General features: G+C 43.8%; 1 protein-coding gene across 8 annotated transcripts in view; it reads right to left on the bottom strand.

Moving 5' to 3' along the window:
* LOC138981313 (tyrosine-protein phosphatase non-receptor type 4-like) overlaps window positions 1-23064 on the bottom strand; it is a 114256-nt gene extending 91192 nt beyond the window's left edge. For all 8 annotated transcript variants that reach the window (XM_070354183.1, XM_070354180.1, XM_070354186.1 and 5 more), the window contains exon 1: window positions 22927-23064. The gene's annotated coding sequence lies outside the window, so the exon portion shown is untranslated. The remainder of the gene's footprint in view (window positions 1-22926) is intronic.
* Between the last annotated feature and the right edge of the window lie 609 nt (window positions 23065-23673).

A 23673-nucleotide genomic window follows, 5' to 3' on the forward strand; every position in this document is an offset into this window, starting at 1 on the left:
CCACGGAATGGCTATGTCAATCAGCAGCACGCGATCAATCGAGATGAGTCGAGACGATCAATCGAGATGAGTCGAGACGATCAATCGAGATGAGTCAAGTCACGATACGTGATCGATGCGGCCTGTAGAGGAGAAAGCAGCTGACGACGAAAAGAAAGGGAGATCATGTGAGCGCCCGACGAGAGCAGCCTTAACCTCCCAAGTTCCGATCAATAGACCATCACTGACCCCTCGGGGCCACAACAGTGTGTCCACACACACACGCGCACACACAACCCGCTGACAGTGTTAAACACAAACAGCCCTGCAACTGGTGACAACGATGAGGGAGGCAGCTCTGTCCTAGACGACTGGTCAGTGTCCGTATTTGTCCACCCCCTCCACCACGGTCCACCCCCCCCCCTACACTTGTGGTCAGTGTCAGGGCTTGTCCACTCCTTCCCCCACCACATCCCAACTGTCCTAGACTTTTGGTCAGTGTCACCCTTCTCTGTCCAAACACTGACGACCCCCCCCCCCCCCCCCCCTGCTTTTGAGATCTTGCAGTGATGGCCAGACTGGCTGTATGTAGTATGCCAGGAATTCCCGTTCACTCAATCACTGCGTGCCTGCTCCACTTGACACCACGGCTAGACCCAAGCATCCCCCCCCCCCCCCCCCCCTTCTCTCTGTGATGGAGCGCGTGGCGCAGTGTCACGACAACTTGCGGAGGGTGGTGAGCACGACAGCACCAGCTAGCGGGGAGACCGGCGACACACGCCCACACCGCGCCAGGAAGTGTCAGCCAATCAACTGGTGTAAGTACTCAAACAATACTGCCCTTTCACACAAAATGAGCCTGCACCGGAAAATGGGAGCGTTTCACTGAAATCAAGACCCGTAGAAAGTGCAACCAATGGAATGGTAAAAATAACAAGATAATAATTATGACATTAGCCAAATCTGTGCACGAAGCAAGCGAGCTCCCCCTCAGTCAAGGCAGACCAGCTGACCCAATGCCCCCGTCTCACGCAGTCAGATCAGCACTAATCACAACAACGCGTGACAGCAGGGTCCGTGGGCAGCACGGGCAACACGCACCTTGCTTCTCACCGTCTCAAAATCTGAGGCACTCCACTCCAAAGGCGAGGCTGTCTCACTCACTCTTTTCTTCGCGTAACTAGTCCGTCTCCGATTGCTTTACTTTTCTTTCTTTATTTGGTGTTTAACGTCGTTTTCAACCACGAAGGTTATATCGGGGAAAGGGGGGGAGATGGGATAGAGCCACTTGTTAATTGTTTCTTGTTCACAAAAGCACTAATCAAGGGGCTTGCAACGTAGTACAATATATTACCTTACTGGGAGAATGCAAGTTTCCAGTACAAAGGACTTAACATTTCTTTCATACTGCTTGACTAAAATCTTTACAAACATTGACTATATTCTATACAAGAAACACTTAACAAGGGTAAAAGGAGAAACAGAATCCGTTAGTCGTCTCTTACGACATGCTGGGGAGCATCGGGTAAATTCTTCCCCCAAACCCGCGGGGGGTTCTCCGATTGCTAAAATACAGCTCATCTATTCACTGCAGTACTGGACATACGGCACTGACTGACTTCAACCTATTAGGAAGCACGGTGCATCCAAACACCACACAGCACACTGGAAACACTTCATTATACGCCAAATATACCAAACATCAGTCCTTACACTACACTGCAAAAAACGACCACTGAGTACGCCAATCGTACCAAGCAATATAGAGCACACTCAAAACACTACAGACCACATATATATACTGAACACCATACTCATATTGCACACTCAAAACACTACAGACCACATATATATACTGAACACCATACTCATATTGCACACTCAAAACACTACAGACCACATATATATACTGAACACCATACTCATATTGCACACTCAAAACACTACAGACCACATATATATACTGAACACCATACTCATATTGCACACTCAAAACACTACAGACCACATATATATACTGAACACCATACTCATATTGCACACACAAAACGCCACATAGGAATCACCATACCGCATCGCACAGGAAACGCCGAACACCGCCAAAGCAAACATCACAGGTCAGCAGCACCAAAGCTTGTGGTGTTCGTTCTCTCACTACAGACTCCGAGCAGCACGGGCAGGGTTGGAGAGTCAGGAGGTCAGAGAGCGAGAGACGAGTACATTGTGAAGATCCCCGTGGACCTCACCCTACTACTCCTCTTCCCTGTCCCTCCTTCCACACACAGACCACAGTGCGAGGCCTGACTGACTGAACAGACACGTCACATCAATCTACCAGCGCTGCCGCCACAGTGCCAGGGGACTGAATAGAAAAGAGATACAATCCAGCCCCAAGTCACACACCTCCCATCCACAATCGATCTACATGGGGGTCGGACCTGGCTCCCCAATCGCACCCGCCACATGGGCGAGTCACAGCCAATAACACTGTCTTGGTTTGTGTGTGTGTGTGTGTGTGTGTGTGTCACAGTATGTGTGCGTCCGTGTGTGCGTGCGTGTGTGTGTCTGTGTGTGTTGGATAGCTCCGACAGATTATCTCCTCCAGCGCCTTTTTAAGGCAGGATCACATAGAATTATATCTTCCATCCAGTAAGTCCTAATCCACATTCGCAACTGTATAGTGGTACACAGCACCCTTTAAGTTAACCGCGTATTCACAATTCCCGGTCTCACATTCACTGGGACACAGTCCCACCGAAACTGGCTTCTGGCGAATGTAACGAAAGTCCCTGCTATGATCCAGGTAGAACGTAGGAATGCCGAAGTCCGTAGTGATAAACTAAAGGAAAAGATGAAGAAGACAACGGGGCGCCTACTCGCAGTGAAACGCGCCGAGGAGTGTTTTCTCAATGAGTGTTGGCCATCCCCAATTGAAGAGAACAATGCGACTGAAACACTCGCACGCTGAATCAGACTAAACGTTTCTGTCAGAACAAAACTATCCAGGGCAAAGTATTTACCACACACATTCCGGCCTCACAAATCAAACGTCGCAACAACGAAAAGCAACTACATGTACTATTTAGGTCGTCCAATTTGTCCTCGCACAGGTTTTTTTCAGGACGAGGGGGAAAGGGAACGGCTAGCATTCGGCTGTCTTGTCTTGTTGCCGAGTATAGGGACTGGGTGGCCGAGTGGTAACGCACTTGCGCTCGGAATCGAGAGGTTGCGTGTTCGACCCTGGGTCAGGCCGCTATTTTCTCCCCCCTTTCCTAACCTAGGTGGTGGGTTCAAGTGCTAGTCTTTCGGATGAGACGAAAAACCGAGGTCCCTTCGTGTACACTACATTGGGGTGTGCACGTTAAAGATCCCACGATTGACAAAAGGGTCTTTCCTGGCAAAATTGTATAGGCGTAGATAAAAATGTCCACCAAAATACCCGTGTGACCTGGAATAATAGGCCGTGAAAGGTGGATGCAGCGCCTAAAGGCAGTCGATCTACTGGCCGATGTGAATGCGTGATATATTGTGTAAAAAATTCCATCTCACACGGCATTAATAGGTAACATGCGCCTTGAGTCGCCTTGTGTGGTGAGATACGTGCGCGATATAAATCCTCGTAAATAAATAAGTATAACATTTATCTTCATAATCCTCTCTGTATTAAAGAGTAACACAAGAAAACCCTAAGTTCTTTGATATTGCATGAAAACATAACTTTATCAACTTATAATCAAGGTGGCATCGCTGAATGACTGATACGTGATCGAAGTTTAACTGCAGTGTGAAGCGGTATGTGACGTCCACTTTTTCACAAACTTCTTTGGAAAACAAAAAAATTCGGTTGTCCCGCGTACTAAGAAACAAACAAGTCGCGTAAGGCGAAATTACTACATTTAGTCAAGCTGTGGAACTCACAGAATGAAACTGAACGCACTGCATTTTTTCACAATGACCGTAGTCCGCCGCTCGTGCAAAAGGCAGTGAAATTAACGAGCCTGTTTAGCGCGGTGGTGGTTGCGCTGTGCTGCATAGCACGCTTTTCTGTACCTCTCTTCGTTTTAACTTTCTGAGCGTATTTTTAATCCAAACATATATCTATATGTGTTTGGAATCAGGAACCGACAAGGAATAAGATGAAATTGTTTTTAAATCGATTTCGGACATTTTATTTTAATCATAATTTTTATATTTTTAATTTTCAGAGCTTGGTTTTAATCCGAATATAACATATTTATATGTTTTTGGAATCAGAAATGATGAAGAATAAGATGAACGTAATTTTGGATTATTTTATAAAAAAAATAATGTTAATTACAATTTTCAGATTCTTAATGACCAAAGTCATTAATTAATTTTTAAGCCTCCAAGCTGAAATGCAATACCAAAGTCCGGCCTTTGTCGAAGATTGCTTGACCAAAATTTCAATCAATTTGATTAAACAATGAGGGTGTGACAGTGCCGCCTCAACTTTTACAACAAGAAGGGCAAAGCCCATACGACTCACATGCTTGACCTCGACCTTTAGGGTAACTAAACCTAGCAATGACATCATACACTAAGAACTGCTTTACACATTTTTCCTACCAAAATACATGTGACCTTGACCCAAGGTCAAGGTCATCCAAGGTCATGCAACACAAAGCTGTTAATTCAAGACATAGGAAGTACAATGGTACATTGGCTCTTTCTACCATGAGATATGGTCACTTTTAGTGGTTCACTACCTTATTTTGGTCACATTTCATAAGGGTCAAAGTGACCTTGACCTTGATCATATGTGACCAAATGTGTCTCATGATGAAAGCATAACATGTGCCCCACATAATGTTTAAGTTTGAAACAGTTATCTTCCATAGTTCAGGGTCAAGGTCACTTCAAAATATGTATACAATCCAACTTTGAAGAGCTCCTGTGACCTTGACCTTGAAGCAAGGTAAACCAAACTGGTATCAAAAGATGGGGCTTACTTTGCCCTATATATCATATGTAGGTGAGGTATTCAATCTCAAAAACTTCAGAGAAAATGTGAAAAATGTGAAAAATAGCTGTTTTTTAGGCAACATTTATGGCCCCTGCGACCTTGACCTTGAAGCAAGGTCAAGATGCTATGTATGTTTTTTGGGGCCTTGTCATCATACACCATCTTGCCAAATTTGGTACTGATAGACTGAATAGTGTCCAAGAAATATCCAACGTTAAAGTTTTCCGGACGGACGGACGGACGTCCGGACGGACGGACGGACGGACGGACGGACGACTCGGGTGAGTACATAGACTCACTTTTGCTTCGCATGTGAGTCAAAAAACCGGATATGACGTTATCAAAGACATTTATCCAAAAAGTGGAAAAAAACGTCTGGGGATATCATACCCAGGAACTATCATGTAAAATGTCATAAAGATCGGTCCAGTAGTTTACTCTGAATCGCTCTACACACACACACACACACAAACACACACACACACACACACACACACACACACACACACACATACACCATGACCCTCGTCTCGATTCCCCCTCTATGTTAAAACATTTAGTCAAAACTTGACTAAATGTAAAAAGAAGGAAAAAGGAAGAAAGCAAAGAAGGCGGAGGACATCTTGGACACCCGGCCAGTACTGAAACTGGCCTTGGCACGGAACGATCCAAGGGGGGCAATCTCAGTCATCTCAAAGAGGGAAATCCAAACGCAATCCGCTTTGTTCGATTTTATGGGCTTGGACGATAGAGAAAAATAAGAAAAGCAAAAGCTGGAGTCAGTCTGGACGAAATTGCTATCAAGAACGCAGAATTGATTTTTCCTGGGTTTTTTTTTAAGCCGTAAGCGCCATGTGTATCGGAGCAGGAAACTCTTCCAGAGTGAGGCCCCTTCGTTGATGCATGTCAACAAGCCAGATGTGCGAGAAGCGAAATTGTGCCGCAACTTAAGTTTTAGCTCGACACGGGAGTGCACAATGGTAAGTCGTTGCTATTTTTCACTTTATTTGACATGTCTTGTGAGCAAAAGGTGTTGGTTACGGCTGTGCATGCTGTCAGTGTTCATTATTTGATTTCAATTACCCAGCACCGTCAGTTTTCCTTTGTCTTTTGAGGCCGGTTGGAGACCGATAAACATGGCGCTTACGGCTAAAAAAAAAACCTCAGAAAAAATCAATTCTGCGTTCTTGATAGCAATTTCGTCCAGACTGACTCCAGCTTTTGCTTTTCTTATTTTTCTCTATCGTCCAAGCCCATAAAATCGAACAAAGCGGATTGCGTTTGGATTTCCCTCTTTGAGATGACTGAGATTGCCCCCCCTTGGATCGTTCCGTGCCAAGGCCAGTTTCAGTACTGGCCGGGTGTCCAAGATGGGCGGAGGAGCGTGGCTGGTAGACAACCTGTGGCGCGCCGTGCACATTGGGGCCGATAAGACACGGCCACCGCAATCGATAAAACATCGCTACACCCAGCCAGCCCTCAACCTCCATCGGGAGCGGTTCTATGTGTCACAGGGCCGTTGTGTCAGAGGGCCGTTGTGTCACAGGCCCACTGTATGGTCTGTGTGTCACAGGGCCGGTGTGTCACAGGGCCGTTGTGTCACAGGGTCTCTGTGTCATAGGGCCGTTGCGTGACAGGGTCGCTGTGTCATAGGGCCGTTGTGTCACAGGGTCTCTGTGTCATAGGGCCGTTGTGTCACAGCGCTCAAAGCCTCTTTTATAGGACTTTTGTTACAATACTGGTTAATACTTAAAAGCCGGAATTTCTATTTTTTGTCTTTATATATCTAGCTCAGTTTATAGACTTTATTGGTGTATCTCTGCATATGTGATTCTGACGAATCTTTGTTTTTTGGTTCAAAACCAATCCCCCCCCCCCCCCCCAAAAAAAAAAAAAATTAAAAATTGTTGTTGGTTTTGTGTGTGTGTGTGTGTGTGTGTGAGTGTGTGTGTGTGTGTGTAAACGCTTATGTTCTAGAAATCTAAATATCATGACAAGATGAATCGTGGCGGCAGCGCTGGTAGATTGATGTGACGTGTCAGTCAGACCTCGCACTGTGGTCTGTGTGTGGAAGGAGGTACAGGGAAGAGGAGTAGTAGGGTGAGGTCCACGGGGATCTTCACAATGTACTCGTCTCTCGCTCTCTGACCTCCTGACTCTCCAACCCTGCCAGTGCCGCTCGGAGTCTGTAGTGAGAGAACGAACACCACAAGCTTTGGTGCTGCTGACCTATGATGTTTGCTTTGGCGGTGTTCGGCGTTTCCTGTGCGATGCGGTATGGTGATTCCTATGTGGCGTTTTGTGTGTGCAACATGAGTATGGTGTTCAGTATATGTGGTCTGTAGTGTTTTGAGTGTGCAATATGAGTATGGTGTTCAGTATATGTGGTCTGTAGTGTTTTGAGTGTGCAATATGAGTATGGTGTTCAGTATATGTGGTCTGTAGTGTTTTGAGTGTGCAATATGAGTATGGTGTTCAGTATATGTGGTCTGTAGTGTTTTGTGTGTGCAATATGAGTATGGTGTTCAGTATATGTGGTCTGTAGTGTTTTGAGTGTGCTCTATATTGCTTGGTACGATTGGCGTACTCAGTGGTCGTTTTTTGCAGTGTAGTGTAGGGACTGATGTTTGGTATATTTGGCGTATAATGAAGTGTTTCCAGTGTGCTGTGTGGTGTTTGGATGCACCGTGCTTCCTAATAGGTTGAAGTCAGTCAGTGCCGTATGTCCAGTACTGCAGTGAATAGCTGTATTTCAGCAATCAGAGACGGACTAGTTACCGGGAATGAATGTTTGAAGTTGGGGTTCGAACGTTGTCGCAATAATGTGTTTGGCCACCAAGAAGAAACAAAGCCAATGACAACAGGTAGCAGCCAGTCCAAATGACAACAGGTAGCAGCCAGTCCAAATGACAACAGGTAGCAGCCAGTCCAAATGACAACAGGTAGCAGCCAGTCCAAATGACACTGATTACAGGTGCCCGCATTTATGGACACTTCCATCAAGGCGAAAGTTGTTTCAACTTGTTTGCACAGTTTTACATCCCGGACACCGCACGTTAACGTACACATGTATTAATAGCAGGTAAGGCTAAGCTGCCCTAAACTCAGACATTGATTGCAATCGTTATTGCTCTGGACAAAGACCACTTTGCGGTATGTACGTTGCTAACCACAGGGCCACTCATCCAAATCGCTTGCTTGTTGCCTTCAGAGATAGAATAACCGCTAATCATCAGATAAGCTACGACAGCATGTGGCTAATTTTCTTGAAATGCTTGTGATGCCCGCACAACTTCAACGACGTCAGTGTTTCAATGGTTCTTGCGTAATATAACAGTAAAAGGCACAGTCCTTCACGGGCCAAAAGTTCGGCTCACAATCTCAAAACTGAAATGATGTTTTGTACGTGCGTATGTGGTGCTGGCTGTGGTGTAAGCCTGGCAGGTGACACGAAATGGTGTTTTGTACGTACGTATGTTGTGATGGCTGTGGTGTATGGCTGGCAGGTGACAAGAAATGATGGTAGTTATGATTGTCATGTCTGTGCTGATGGTTATGATTTTGACGTATATTGGACTAAGTACGTGGCCGGTCTTTGGCGCCAAGGTCAACCATTAAGACAATGTCCTTCTCGGGATGACAGTTCGTCTCACCATCTCAGAACTGGCCAGGCTATTTACGTGGGATAAGAACATCCTTCCACCCGGACACGTATAAACAATATCCACAACTTCGGTGCTGTGTGTGCAGTGTGGGAATTTTGTACGGACTGATTTCCTAACTGTGTGAAACAGATTCATCAACCAAATGTCACTCTGCACAGAGAGAACCAAGGATGTTGATTTGTTGTATGTGTGCAGGTGGAGGGATGGTCATATTCTATGTAAAAGCCTGACAAGATCTGAGATGGTGAATCGAACTATTATCACAAGAAGGACTGTGTCTTTTACGGTTAACATCCTCTCCCCTCAGCTGTCAGCTTTTTCCGTCCCCTTATTATTATTTGGTTTACACAATTTTATTCAGCAAAATTACATACAACAAAGCCGCATACAATCAATTAATAAATGGAGCACAACAAGCAAAGCTTATAGACGTGCTCTTAAAAGCAATATGATATTAATTTGGTTTGGCGAACGATACGGGGAACTGTAGAAGGGAAAACGACGGAGAAAAATTTGACAAGCAAAATACATGCAAAAGCAACAACATCAAGACAGTTTAAGACTAACAACATACAATTTAACACACACACACACACACACACACTCATGCACACACACACACACACACACACACACACACACACTCATGCACGCACGCCCGCACTACATTATTATTTGAGGGGGTGGGCTCAGGGTTAAGTCAGGCTCGGGATTTTTTGTTTGTTTGTTTGCTTAACGCCCAGCCCACCACGAAGGGCCATATCAGGGCGGTGCTGCTTTGACATAACGTGCGCCACACACAAGACAGAAGTCGCAGCACAGGTATCCTTGGCACAAAGGGTCAAAAATCCGAAAAATAAGCCCTTAAAAAAATAAGGCCTTATTTTTGAAAATATGCACATATTTTTGAAAATAAGCCCTTATTTCTATAAGGCCTTATTTCTAAAATAAGGCCTTATTTTTGGCTCACGTAAGTGTAGCCTATGCGATGCTAACTTTTGTCTGTCTGTGCGTGAGTGCGTGCGTGCGTGCGTGCGTATGTATGTATGTCTGTGGTAGAAACTTTAACATTTGACTGAACACCGAAATACTAATTTTACCTGGTTATTATTCAAGCAACAGCTTCAAAGTATTGAAGCAATGATCAACATTTCGTCGGCACGTATGTAGTTAAAGTGTGTATCCAAAGAAAACGGGTGGTGGTTTTTTTTTTTTTTTTGGGGGGGGGGGGGGGGGTAAAAACAGCTGACTGGTTTGTGTCGTGTGTGGTATGTGGACCAGGTCAGGGGTCAAGGTTAGGTCAGATCGCGTGAAGGATTGTGGTATAGATACAGTTATCACCGAGCTGCAGTTCGCCGATTCGGAGAAGACGACTCATGATTTCACATTGATCGGTTTCGTAGCTCCAGAAAAATAGATAAAGAAGATACCAAAGGAGATTTCCTACAGGTTAATCTGCACAGCGTGTTTCCAGTGTCTGCGCGAGGAAGCGCTGTCGAAAGCGCAGTGTCGATCTGGCCGTCGTGTCCCCGTAAGTAGGCTACAGACAGACAGATCTAGATCTAGTGTCTCGCACTCTTGCACCTTTTCACCTATGCTTACTGTGTGTGTGTATGTGTGACGGAGTGATTGAGTTTGTGTTACTGTTTGTCGATTTCTTACGTGAGCCTTGAAGGCTTCGCCTCTTGTCTATAATTAAGGCCTTATTCTAAAAATAAGGCCTTAAATATTTAGAGCCATAAGAAAATAAGGGCATAATGAAATAAGGCCTTATTTCTGTTAAGGCCCTACTGAAATAAGGCCTTATTTCTGTTATGACCTTAAAAAAATAACCCCTTAGAAAAATATGCCCTTATTTTTCTGCGCATCACTACTGCGCATCCGGACATTCGAAAGTGCTCAAAATGTTACACTGATATAAATCAAACAGTCATTTCATGTAAACAATGCTTACTTTGAGCGCACCCACACCTCATCGGAAACCCCAATTGTCTCGCAATTTCCAATTTCAGCACAAATTCTTCTCAAAAGTTCATCACGATCACTGAACCCATTCGCCATGTTTGTTATGAGATCTCTGCGCATGTGTGGCGCAGCCGACTTCTATTCAGCTTCATGATTGGTCAAAAAAATAAGGCCTTATTTTTCTAAGCCCTTATTTTTTATGCCCTTATTTTTATTAAGGCCTTACAGAAATAAGGCCTTATTTCTGATAAGGCCTTACTTTCAATAAGGGCTTATTTTTTATGCCCATTTTTTTTAAAGGCTTAAAGATTTAAGGCCTTAATCGTGGAAAATAAGGCCTTATTTTAGAAATAAGGGCTTATTTTTAAAAATATGGGCATATTTTCAAAAATATGGGCATATTTTCAAAAATAAGGCATTTTTTTCAAGGGATTATTTTTTTGGATTTTTGACCCTTTGTGCCAAGGATACACAGGCTTCATGTCTCACCCAGTCACATTATAATTATTCTGACACGGGACCAACCATTCCTAGCTAGCACTAACCCCATAATGCCAGACGCCAGGCGGAGCAGCCACTAGATTGCCAATTTTAAAGTCTTAGGTATGACCCGGCCGGGGTTTGAACTCACGACCTCCCGATCACTGGGCGGACGCCTTACCACTAGGCCAACCGTGCCGGTCCCTTAGCAAGGGTGGTTGGGGGTCGAAGTACATAAACTTTACGTAACATTCAAACCGGTTAACCACAATCGTGTGTTTGTTTTTTTTAGCACCGCGAAATGTCACGTATGTTTTTGAGTTTGCACCGTCCGGATCCGAACTGTTGACAACATCACATGTCAAGAGGTAATTGTGATACTGATCAGCCCAGGTACAATCTTATCACAGCAGGGGATTCCAATTTTCACCGACACAGACAGCGTAGTGTGTAATCCTCCAGCTCCGTCACCACACTCTTGTACATCTTGACATACACGTTCTGACGTCATCGCGGAGAGAACTAGATCGATTCGTTGGATTCACATACAGCTAATCGCACGTTGTATCGCTTGGAAAGAGAGAGAGAGAGAGAGAGAGAGAGAGAGAGAGAGAGAGAGAGAGAGAGAGAGAGAGAGAGAGAGAGAGAGAGAGAGAGAGAGAGAGAGAGAGAGTGCACCTTTACACAGAGAGAGAGAGAGAGAGAGAGAGAGAGAGAGAGTTATTAACAAAGTCATTACCTGTCATTCTTTCCAAGAACTTCTTCATCGTGCCTGACGGTTTACAGAAGCATAATCCAAAAAAAGAAAAAAAATTCAAACACTCCGATCTTTTAAACGATGTCAAAGTTCAGCATTCCTTTTCTGCCCGAGCCATGACCTTTCACCAAAGAAGAAAAATTAGCACCTAAACAATAACTCAGTGAACCAAACTGTTTGGAAACACCCGCTTCATGTCAGTGTTAACACACACGAACATGGTTCCCTATGCACTCCAAACCAGTGATGTCCGAACGTTCAAGCATCAACACACGACGTTTACTCACGACAGGTGTACTTCACTTAGACGAACAATCGGCCACACTGTGGCACACAGCAAGTCTGAAGTCGTCGGCACCACAGCTAAAAATCCCTGGTTGTACGTGGCACACACACAAGAATGAATATTTATATGAAGAGTACCAAAAGAGAAAAGTTCGCGCAGACACCTGGGGAAAAGGCAAGAGGATGCTATGTGATGTCAGTCGCGCCAGGTGAGGAGGGGCGGCGGGCAGCCAGACGCGGCAGCTAACTGCTTGTTTTCCCACAGAGGGACGCACCGCCCATGTGCGCCTGTTTCCCCAGTACACACATCAAAGACTTGTGCGGGACTGGGGCGCTTAGCAGCAAACCGTCTTGACCAGGTAGGAGATGCTGGGGGCTACAGACCCTCCCTACTCAGCCGGCTCCCCGCAAACTCGGTGAAGTGCTGTCTCAGGTCAGCCATTTGCTGGCACATTAGGTAGTAAGGTCCGTCCACACTTACACGCTCCCTGTAAACACAGCCATCCGCGCGTAGTGCTCGCCCATAGGGCTCTACAATGCGCACACGCCTGTCCGCTTCCAGTCACAGAACACGGGGCAGCGCCAAGCGTGAATTTCCTGGTCGTTCATCCATGCTACCGACGACCGAAAAACTACATCAAAGAAACTGAGAGGTAGCAAAAAGAACTGAGCCGAAAACGCACTTCCCAGGTGAAGTAAGCAAAGAAAGGTAGGTAACAAGGTGTAACTGTCATGTTTTTTACACTGGCAGCGACTCGAGCCAGGCATAAGACACGTTTGGTCGAGATGAGACTACCTGCCAACATCTTGGCAACATCAACAAGACAGTGAAACAGACACACAGAGAGACAGAGAGAGAGAAAGAGAGAGAGAGAGAGAGAGGGGGGCAATTCCGTCTCACGTAACCCTGAAGGGGAAAATAAAGTTAAAACAGAAGAACATAACTATAATGCATGCAGGCTCCTCTCCACACACTCCATCCCTCGCCCTTCTGAACCGAACTAGTGTAAGTGTACATCATTCCCTCGCCCTTCTAAACCACAGTGTACATACACCATTCTCTCCTCTTCCAATCCTACATAGGTTTATACGCCTCATTATCCACGCTAACTTTCTGAGAATGCAATATGTTCTGAGCACGTGCAAATCGCTTTGTCGACAGGGAGTCCAGGCAGGGAGTTCACTGGTTTAGCCTCAGCGCTACAGTGAGGAATTTTTACACATCCGCAGGAGAAACATACATTCTCGTGCACGCTACAATGTATAGTGCGTTCGGGTCTGCAATGATATCGTTGATGCACATAAGAACATACCGATAATAAGCGTTCACTCAGTCTCACTTCTGCAAATTCTACGTCCCCTGCAGTGAGCAAATGGCCACGCCACCTGACATGATGTGCTTGATCTTTACCATTCTACTGATTGTCTGACCTAACGGCATCCTTGCTGTCGGCCTGACAAACGTGATCAGCAGCTGTCAGTGGCAGCTATAGGAAGACAAACATCAAACCAACACAAAAGTCACGACTAGCCACTGAGGGTTCAGAAGCCACAGACCAAACGTCAGACATCACTAGTCACAAAGAGGTAGGGAGACAACAAGGTAAAACGGAAACGACAGCCATGACTAGCCAAAGAGGTGTAAGAATACAGCGCACAGGACAGACACGACACATCACTGACAGAGACTGAGAGAGGTAGGAAGAGACAGGCCAGCCATGACGGTAGTGGCTAGTCACAGAGAAGTAGGAAGACTTTTCCTTTATTTGGTGTTTAACGTCGTTTTCAACCGTTCAAGGGAGGGAATAGAGCCACTTGTCAATTGTTTCTTGTTCACAAAAGCACTAATCAAAAATTTGCTCCAGGGGCTTGCAACGTAGTACAATATATTACCTTACTGGGAGAATGCAAGTTTCCAGTACAAAAGACTTAACATTTCTTACATACTGCTTGACTAAAATCTTTACAAACACTGATTATATTCTATACAAGAAACACTTAACAAGGGTAAAAGGAGAAACAGAATCCGTTAGTCGCCTCTTACGACATTCTGGGGAGCATCGGGTAAATTCTTTCTCGTCCCAACCAATATGGAACTCCCCCTAACCCGCGGGAGGCAGTAGGAAGACACAGGACAGTCATGACTAGTGGCTAGTCACAGAGAGGTAGGAAGACACAGGCCAGCCATGACTAGTGGCTAGTCACAGAGAAGTAGGAAGACACAGGACAGTCATGACTAGTGGCTAGTCACAGAGAAGTAGGAAGACACAGGCCAGCCATGACTAGTGGCGAGTCACAGAGAGGTAGGAAGACACAGGCCAGCCATGACTAGTGGCTAGTCACAGAGAGGTAGGAAGACACAGGCCAGCCATGACTAGTGGCTAGTCACAGAGAGGTAGGAAGACACAGGCCAGCCATGACTAGTGGCGAGTCACATGAGGTAGGAAGACACAGGACAGTCATGGCTAGTGGCGAGTCACATGAGGTAGGAAGACACAGGCCAGCCATGACTAGTGGCTAGTCACAGAGAAGTAGGAAGACACAGGACAGTCATGACTAGTGGCTAGTCACAGGGGTCGGAAGACACAGGACAGTCATGACTAGTGGCTAGTCACAGAGAAGTAGGAAGACACAGGACAGCCATGACTAGTGGCTAGTCACAGAGAGGTCGGAAGACACAGGACAGTCATGACTAGTGGCTAGTCACAGAGAGGTAAGAATACAGGCTAAAGGACAGACCCGACAAGTCACTGAGGCTGAGAGGCATGAAGACACAGGCCAAAGGATAGCCATCACTGGTCACTAAGGCGGGATGGAGCGGTGCCAGTGCAGACCACAAGGACAGATGACCCCCCCCAGCAAAGGCTGGACGACAGCCGTGATTGCTGCTCAAGGCTTTCTGTGTTGACATTTCCACAGTAGGAATCTGCCGTCCGCCCGCTTGCTCGACAGAATGTCACGTTGCACTTTCAAGACATCTGTAAATGCGCTGTCTCTTCCGGCCCCACCTCTCCTTCTACATGTTTATGTCCCCGTGCCAACTTCTCAGTACATCTTGCCTTTTTTACATTTAATCAAGTTTTGACTAAATGTTTTGACATAGAGGGGGAATCGAGACGAGGGTCGTGGTGTGTGTGTGTGTGTAGAGCGATTCAGAGTAAACTACTGGACCGATCTTTATGAAATTTTACATACTTCAACTAACCTACAACTAAAACTTGTACAGAGAAAGGTTAGAGGAAAATGAAAGCAAAGCAAGAGAGACAGTGCACCAAAACGTCTTCACAGGACGGAAACCATTCGTTCAGTGACGTATTCCCGCGTTCTATCTCACGTGACCCATTCCTCTCGGAATTGTGGGAGATAAAATTAAAAATATAAAAACTATGATCAAAATTAAATTTCCGAAATCGATTTAAAAACAATTTCATCTTATTCCTTGTCGGTTCCTGATTCCAAAAACATATAGATATACTAGAGGAATACCCGGCTTCGCCGGGGTGAATCGCGAGACAGAGACAGACAGCGTGGCGGTTCATCACAATCACCTCTGCAGGCGAAGTCCTGTCAAACAGGATTGAGAATTTTAGAGCTTATTTCTTAGCCCTATATTATCTGTTGTGGCTTCTCAAATGCCAGAACATACAGACAGACAAAAGCCGCTAGACCCCATCACAAACAGAACTCTACAATCCACAGGTTTTTGCCCACACACACACACACAAACACACACACAGAGAAGCCGTATATATAAATATGTATATCTATATCTATAAATATATAGAGATAGGTGAGAGTGTATTTTTCGCGTGGCTATAAATTGATTCGACCTTTTCACTTTGACAGTAAGAACAACTTACGGGTGCAAGGGAAGCGTTCTGGACAGCGAAGTGACATTCTAACAATAGAACCTCAGAAACGGGAATTTGGGGTGAACGGCGCGAGACAGAGACAGACAGCGTGGCGGTTCACCACAATCACCTTTGAAGGCGAAGTCCTGTCAAACGGGATTGAGAATTTTAGAGCTTATTTCTTAGCCCTATATTATCTGCTGTGGCTTCTCACATGCCAGAACATACAGACAGACAAAAGCCGCTAGACCACATCACAAACAGAACTCTACAATACACAGGTTTTTGCCCACACACACACACAAACACACACACACACAGAGAAGCCGTATATATATATGCATATCTGTATCTATAAATATATAGAGATAGGTGAGAGTGTATTTTTCGCGTGGCTATAAATTGATTCGACCTTTTCACTTTGACAGTAAGAACAACTTACGGGTGCAAGGGAAGCGTTGTGGACAGCGCAGTGGACAGCGCAGTGACATTCTAAAAATAGTAATAGTAACTTACAACTGAACGGGAAAGCCACACGAAGGAAGGGAGATAAACGCCAAACACTGGAGAAGATAAGGAAGAGTTACTTATAATGGTGAAATGAACACAAAAACCCAAATCAGTTCAGCGCTGCGCGCTGAGAGCACGTGTTGAAATATCTCATCGATAATATTGTGTCCGGGGTGTAGCTGAATACGGTGTCCAAATTTGAAAAAGATCCACCGAGAACTTTGGCGTTGTGATGTGGTGTAGCGGCTATGGTGTGTCGGTATGGGGGCCCGGGTAGCTGAGGTGGAACCAAAATAGCTGAGGTGGAACCAAAATCGGTTCAGCGCTGCGCGCTGAGAGCACGTGTTGAAATATCTCATCGATGAGGTTGTGTCCGGGGTCTCTCTGAATAAGCCCACCAAATTTGAAGCAGATCCATCGAGAACTTTGGCCGTGCATGGCGAATACACAAATACACAAACACACAGACACACAGACACAAGTCGTATATATATATAGATGTTTGGATTAAAAACACGCTCAGAAAGTTAAAACGAAGAGAGGTACAGAAAAGCGTGCTATGCAGCACAGCGAAACCACTACCGCGCTGAACAGGCTCGTCAGTTTCACTCCGTTTTGCACAAGCGGCGGACTTCGGTCATTGTGAAAAAATGCAGTGCGTTCAGTTTCATTCTGTGAGTTCCACAGCTTCACTAAATAGTAAATGTAGTAATTTCGCCTTACGCGACTTGTTTGTTCTTGATGACATGACCAACCTTAATTCTCCGTCCAGTAAATTACTACCATGAAACTTATAACACTGGTATTTCTTTCTGATAAACCTTGTTACGCTGTTTTGCCATCTAGAAACGAAGCCTCTTCCAAGAAAAGCCTGGACTAACGATGCTGCTAATATTTATCAGCCCATTCCTCCCTGTGCCTTTTGAGTGTTTTTCACCCACTCCTGTAGTACAGTAGTGCCACCACAAAAAAGTTCTGAACAAAAAAAGCTTCTGTAATAAAATTTGATACAAAATTGTACACTGTATTATCAAAAGAAGGCCCATCTTAAACCCCTACTTCCTTCAATAGCTCGCCTGGCATGCAACTTACTTTACTTGTTTTCCTATGTGCCTGTGTCATGTGTGTGTCTCTGTGTCTGTTCTGAATGATTTTTTCTTCATTTACTTTTACAGGGCATCTATAAAGTGAGAAGGAAAAAGTTGTGTGTATCAATTTTGTCAGATTACTCCACTTTGAAGAATGCATGACTATAGACTGTCAACTGTCATAAGTTAAAATGTAAGAAAAAATTGACTGCTGGTAAGACAAACAATGTTAAGGAAAAAACAACAGAAATCTTTACTCACAAAGAAAAAGATAGCACAATCAAAGTCAAATATTTGCCTGTGGACAACATTCAGTGAAAGAAAAACAAAACAAAAAGCCAAGCAAATAGCTGGTTATGATTTAAAACTATTCCAGGCCCTACTAATAATACTAGTATACTCGCACAGCTACATGCTACCACAAAGAGAACTCAAACATGAACAATGTGTTATCATTAGTTTGTAGTGATGCTCCCTTTTGGCTTTGTCATACAGTAGTGCCTTAACTTAGTTACAACTTCACCCCAGCATCACAGTGGAGGTACCTCACAGAAATTATCACCTCTCTGTTCCTATGGAACTGAGTTACTTTCTGCAGCAAAGGCAAACCCTTTCCTAGTGATAAGTTCATAAAGACTACAAAAATATTCTCCTTTTGGATGTAAGCCATCGATGTACTCCACCAGATTTGTGGGCAAGAATGAACATCTTGCAGCTTAGGAGACCCTGTACCAGGCGCAAACTGTGTCTTTATCCCAGACAAGGACCCCTCTTGCAAGACTCATCTTGGTAAAATAGTGTGGCTCATCTTGGTACAATAGTGTGACTCATCTTGGTACAATAGTGTGACTCATCTTGGTACAAAAGTGTGACTCATCTTGGTACAATATTGTGACTCATCTTGGTACAATATTGTGACTCATCTTGGTACAATATTGTGACTCATCTTGGTACAATAGTGTGACTCATCTTGGTACAATATTGTGACTCATCTTGGTTACAATATTGTGACTCATCTTGGTACACTAGTGTGACTCATCTTGGTACAATAGTGTGACTCATCTTGGTACAATAGCGTGACTCATCTTGGTACAATAGTGTGACTCATCTTGGTACAATAGTGTGACTCATCTTGGTTACAATATTGTGACTCATCTTGGTACAATAGTGTGACTCATCTTGGTACAATAGTGTGACTCATCTTGGTACAATAGTGTGACTCATCTTGGTACAATAGTGTGACTCATCTTGGTACAATAGTGTGACTCATCTTGGTACAATAGTGTAACTCATCTTGGTACAATAGTGTGACTCATCTTGGTACAATAGTGTGACTCATCTTGGTACAATAGTGTGACTCATCTTGGTACAATAGTGTGACTCATCTTGGTACAATAGTGTGACTCATCTTGGTACAATAGTGTGACTCATCTTGGTACAATAGTGTAACTCATCTTGGTACAATAGTGTGACTCATCTTGGTACAATAGTGTGACTCATCTTGGTACAATAGTGTAACTCATCTTGGTACAATAGTTCCATTTCCATTTCCATTTCCATTACTTTATTGTCCCATCGCTTATCTTAGCACAATGTATGTCTAATGGTACCTTTCTTTATTGTTGTCTTGATTGTTTTCTCCTTAATCTCTCAACAATGTTTTGTTTTTCAGTTCCTTCCAAGTAAAATATTCCTTTATTATACTAGTGTATACCATAATGAATGAAACTTTGAAAGACACAGGGAGAAAGATAAGCAATGACACGGAGAGATTACAGATAGACATGAAGGCGCACACATAGACATGCACATCTATAAGCAAGGGTGCACAGGTAGGTAGGCTGACAGACAGAGAACCAAAAAGACAGATAGCGAAATAAAGAGACAGAAACAGACAGAGCTAGCTTATATATTATATGGAACCAGAAGCAATAGGGAAAAACCAAATTCCTTGAAATACCAACACTTTTATTACATTTTCCTCTCAAATGGAAAAGAAAAACTGTCAAATTTGCTCTTTTCTTTTAAAAGACAATAGCCAAGACTTACAAGGATCACGAATCGAACAAATTCATTCCATATACACCTTTGCTAGATTACAATTCTCAGGACTTTCAATTTAAATAATCAAAACCATGTAAATCATGTAGTTTATTTAATAGTGAAATATCGTCAACGTTTGACTTTCTCACATCATGCCGTCACCAGCACAAACGAATGAACAAATGCAAACACATCAGAAAGAATGTACCACTACCAGTCACTTGTGACTTATGTGAGCCAAAAATAAGAGTTTGTGAAGGAAGGGAAGGAACTCTGTAAAACTTGATGCATTGAGAAATGGTGGACTGTCTGTGGATAAGAAGACAGAGTCAATCATTCGTAGGTAGTCTGGAATTAGGTACTCACTGCTTTTGGGTTGTTCTGAGTATACCCAGATTGCATCTAAAATGAACTAAGACACCATTATCAAAAAGTTTAAAGGCACAGTAAGCCTCCCGTAAACCATCACAGATACGGTCAGACTTTTACACACATTACAAACACCCTTTCGTTTAAACACTCACCGCTTGAGAACAGCGTAGGTGCCCTACGTAAAGAGCGAGCAATTTTTGACGAATTTATTTTCGTGGACCGTCTGAGCGGCAAATCAGACACCTCGTTTTGGCGCTAGAACTAACTTTTAAAAGCTAGATGATAAATTGACAGCTTGTTACACAAACATTATTAAATCATAAAAGAATTCTTTTTTCATCAAGACAAGATCAGTACAATTCGAAGTTTTAAAAGTTTGAACAAAGAAAAGCCCAGAAACGTGTCATGCAAACCGTCTTTCTCGTAGCAGACGACGGTTGTGCCTAGCGCCCGTTCCTCTGAACAGTCAACTACCACAGCTCTAGTTCGTGTGAATCGCAGCCGTTTGTTGCGTTTAGATTCAGAGGTACACAATAACGTGCTATTGCAGATAAGCTTACAGCGAGTCGCATTGAAATCACAAACTGACGACTACATTGTGAAACAAGAAGGGCAAAGCCCATACGACTCACATGCTTGACCTCGACCTTTACATGACTCAAATAACTAAACCTAGCAATGACATCATACACTAAGAACTGCTTTACACATTTTTCCTACCAAAATACATGTGACCAAGGTCAAGGTCATCCAACACAAAGCTGTTAATTCAAGACATAGGAAGTACAATGGTGCTTATTGGCTCTTTCTACCATGAGATATGGTCACTTTTAGTGGTTCACTACCTTATTTTGGTCACATTTCATAAGGGTCAAAGTGACCTTGACCTTGATCATATGTGACCAAATGTGTCTTATGATGAAAGCATAACATGTGCCCCACATAATTTTTAAGTTTGAAACAGTTATCTTCCATAGTTCAGGGTCAAGGTCACTTCAAAATATGTATAATCCAACTTTGAAGAGCTCCTGTGACCTTGACCTTGAAGCAAGGTAAACCAAACTGGTATCAAAAGATGGGACTTACTTTGCCCTATATATCATATATAGGTGAGGTATTCAATCTCAAAAACTTCAGAGAAAATGGGAAAAATGTGAAAAATAGCTGTTTTTTAGACAACATTTATGGCCCCTGCGACCTTGACCTTGAAGCAAGGTCAAGATGCTATGTATGTTTTTTGGGGCCTTGTCATCATACACCATCTTGCCAAATTTGGTACTGATAGACTGAATAGTGTCCAAGAAATATCCAACGTTAAAGTTTTCCGGACGGACGTCCGGACGGACGGACGGACGGACGTCCGGACGGACGGACGGACGGACGACTCGGGTGAGTACATAGACTCACTTTTGCTTCGCATGTGAGTCAAAAAGGAAACTGGATCACACGGGTTTGCGATGGCTCAGGGGTAAGATAAACCACGCAAAAATAAATTCCTTGAAATTGCTCGCTCTTTACGGAGGGCACCTAAGATGTTCAAAAGCGGTGAGTGTTTAAATGAAAGGGTGTTTGTACTGTGTGTAAGAGCCTGACAGTATCTGTGATGGTTTACGGGAGGCTTACTGTGCCTTTAATCTCAAGAAGTGCAAGGGAAATTCACAATGCAAGGATTTCATTTCAACTACCTCGCCCGTCAACCTCAGCTGACATTGAAACAACAGATGGGGAAAGCGGCAAACAATGTGCTTTCGCTGCTAATGATTCGGGTAAAAATCCTTCAACAAAACGAACGTTCCAAAATATTGACTGAAGGGTTACTTGGCTTCGATACGATAAGGGACTTATGTTTTTTGAGGAATGTCAAAACCTCAAAAATCCAACGTACTGGCTAAAGATTGTGACAATTTTCGAACCAGCATATTTACAGGCATCTGACAAGCAGCGACCATAAGAACACTTTAGACTCGCGAAGGGAGCTGAAACCTAAAACAAGGTACAAGAAGAATGAGGCAGACAGTATGGCCTGTTTTGGCCCTGCGGAGAAAGCATGCCGATTTTTGAATTCCCATATATATATATGCCGATACATCATACAGCTGCTAATCCATCTGGACGTGCTTCATGTTAAAAATACTTAAATGTAGTCTTGTCAATAACAATTAACATCAACACATACACACACAAACATAAACACACACACACACCACGGTAACAACTACTAAAGTGGAACATTGGCAAATGGCAAATGCTCAGACAGCACCACAGTGACCACATTGCACTATTTTGCAACTTTCACGCCATTGGAATGCGGTTGAGGGGGACGAATGTCCCATTGTCTTTCTCCCAGACCGAACCCTGTTCACGCATTCACTTTGTATTTTGGAGATCAAAATCAAATTGCAACCGATTACAAGCAGGCATCGAGAGAGACCATGAGGATCGTTAATAGCTTGTAAGATGATATTATTGATAAATAAGCTTGTGATGCAACTTCATGATGCGGGTTGAATAGCTTTGAGTGTACTATTTTGTTAGTGTCACAACTACTAGTACCACCCTTTCTCTCTCTATCCCTCTCTCTCTCACTTCGCACACACACACACACACACACTGTACACATACACACACACACACACACACACATCCGACCAAGGGGCGATAATCAGCTTGTCTGACTGAGTCACATCGCTCGATGAATTTGTTTCGCTGATTGCTGGCGCTGCTTAATTTGCGTGTCCACCGATTCGCTACAAAACATCTGAACGCCCGTAGTGTAGTGCATGCCTATTAGTATAAGTATGGAAGTTGCAAAGGAACACAAACAATAATTTACACCTGGGATACTCCGCTGTGACACTGTCACTGACAGTTGTACGACGAGGACAGGTAACTGTGGCAGCGATATTTGGGTCAGATTACACAAATTGACATCAAAAATTGAACTCACCTGGTCTGCCACGAATGTGACCAATTCAGAGGGGTATGTGGCTGCACCATCAAGCCATAGACGTGGATAATATTTTCAAAATGTCGAATAAACTTCGTTTGGATCCTTCGACTTCTTTCTACAGGAAGTGCAGCTATAACAAGATGGCGGAGGAATAACAAAGTCACGTGACTGGCACATTTCTGCTCGAAGACAAAAAGTGTTCGGTCAAAGATCAATAACTTTGCCATTGTATATACTATCATAATACACGTTCTCGATCTAGTATAAATATACATGTTGTTGCATTGTAATGAAAAAAGAAACGACATTAAGTGCTGAAACTGTGGTAACTGAACAGACAAACGGACCACTTCGGGGCTCTTTGAGGCTGATAGCGTCAAAGTCGTACATTTTACCAAGAATACGAAGCCAGGAGGGAAAAGTAACATCGTACAACTCTTTGCTCTCAAGCAACAGTTTATATACACGTATTTTATATAATTCAAGGATTTTTATTTTGAAAATAACATTCCGTGCTTAAAGCTATTTACATTTTTCAGAGTGAAGACAGTCAGTCACTCAGTGGGGGCAGGTGTCGTGCGACAGTCTCTCAAAATGAGGGTACATGTACTTTCAAAATCGATCCGACCAAATCCTAACTTTCAACATCAAAAGTGTAGAAATGGCAAAACTAGCCGCACGTACAGAACAACCTGCACTACTTGATCAGTATACAATATTTTTTGTTTGTTTGCTTTAACGCCC

The sequence above is a fragment of the Littorina saxatilis genome, linkage group LG12 (genome assembly GCF_037325665.1).
Source record: "Littorina saxatilis isolate snail1 linkage group LG12, US_GU_Lsax_2.0, whole genome shotgun sequence".
Lineage (NCBI taxonomy): Eukaryota > Metazoa > Mollusca > Gastropoda > Littorinimorpha > Littorinidae > Littorina > Littorina saxatilis.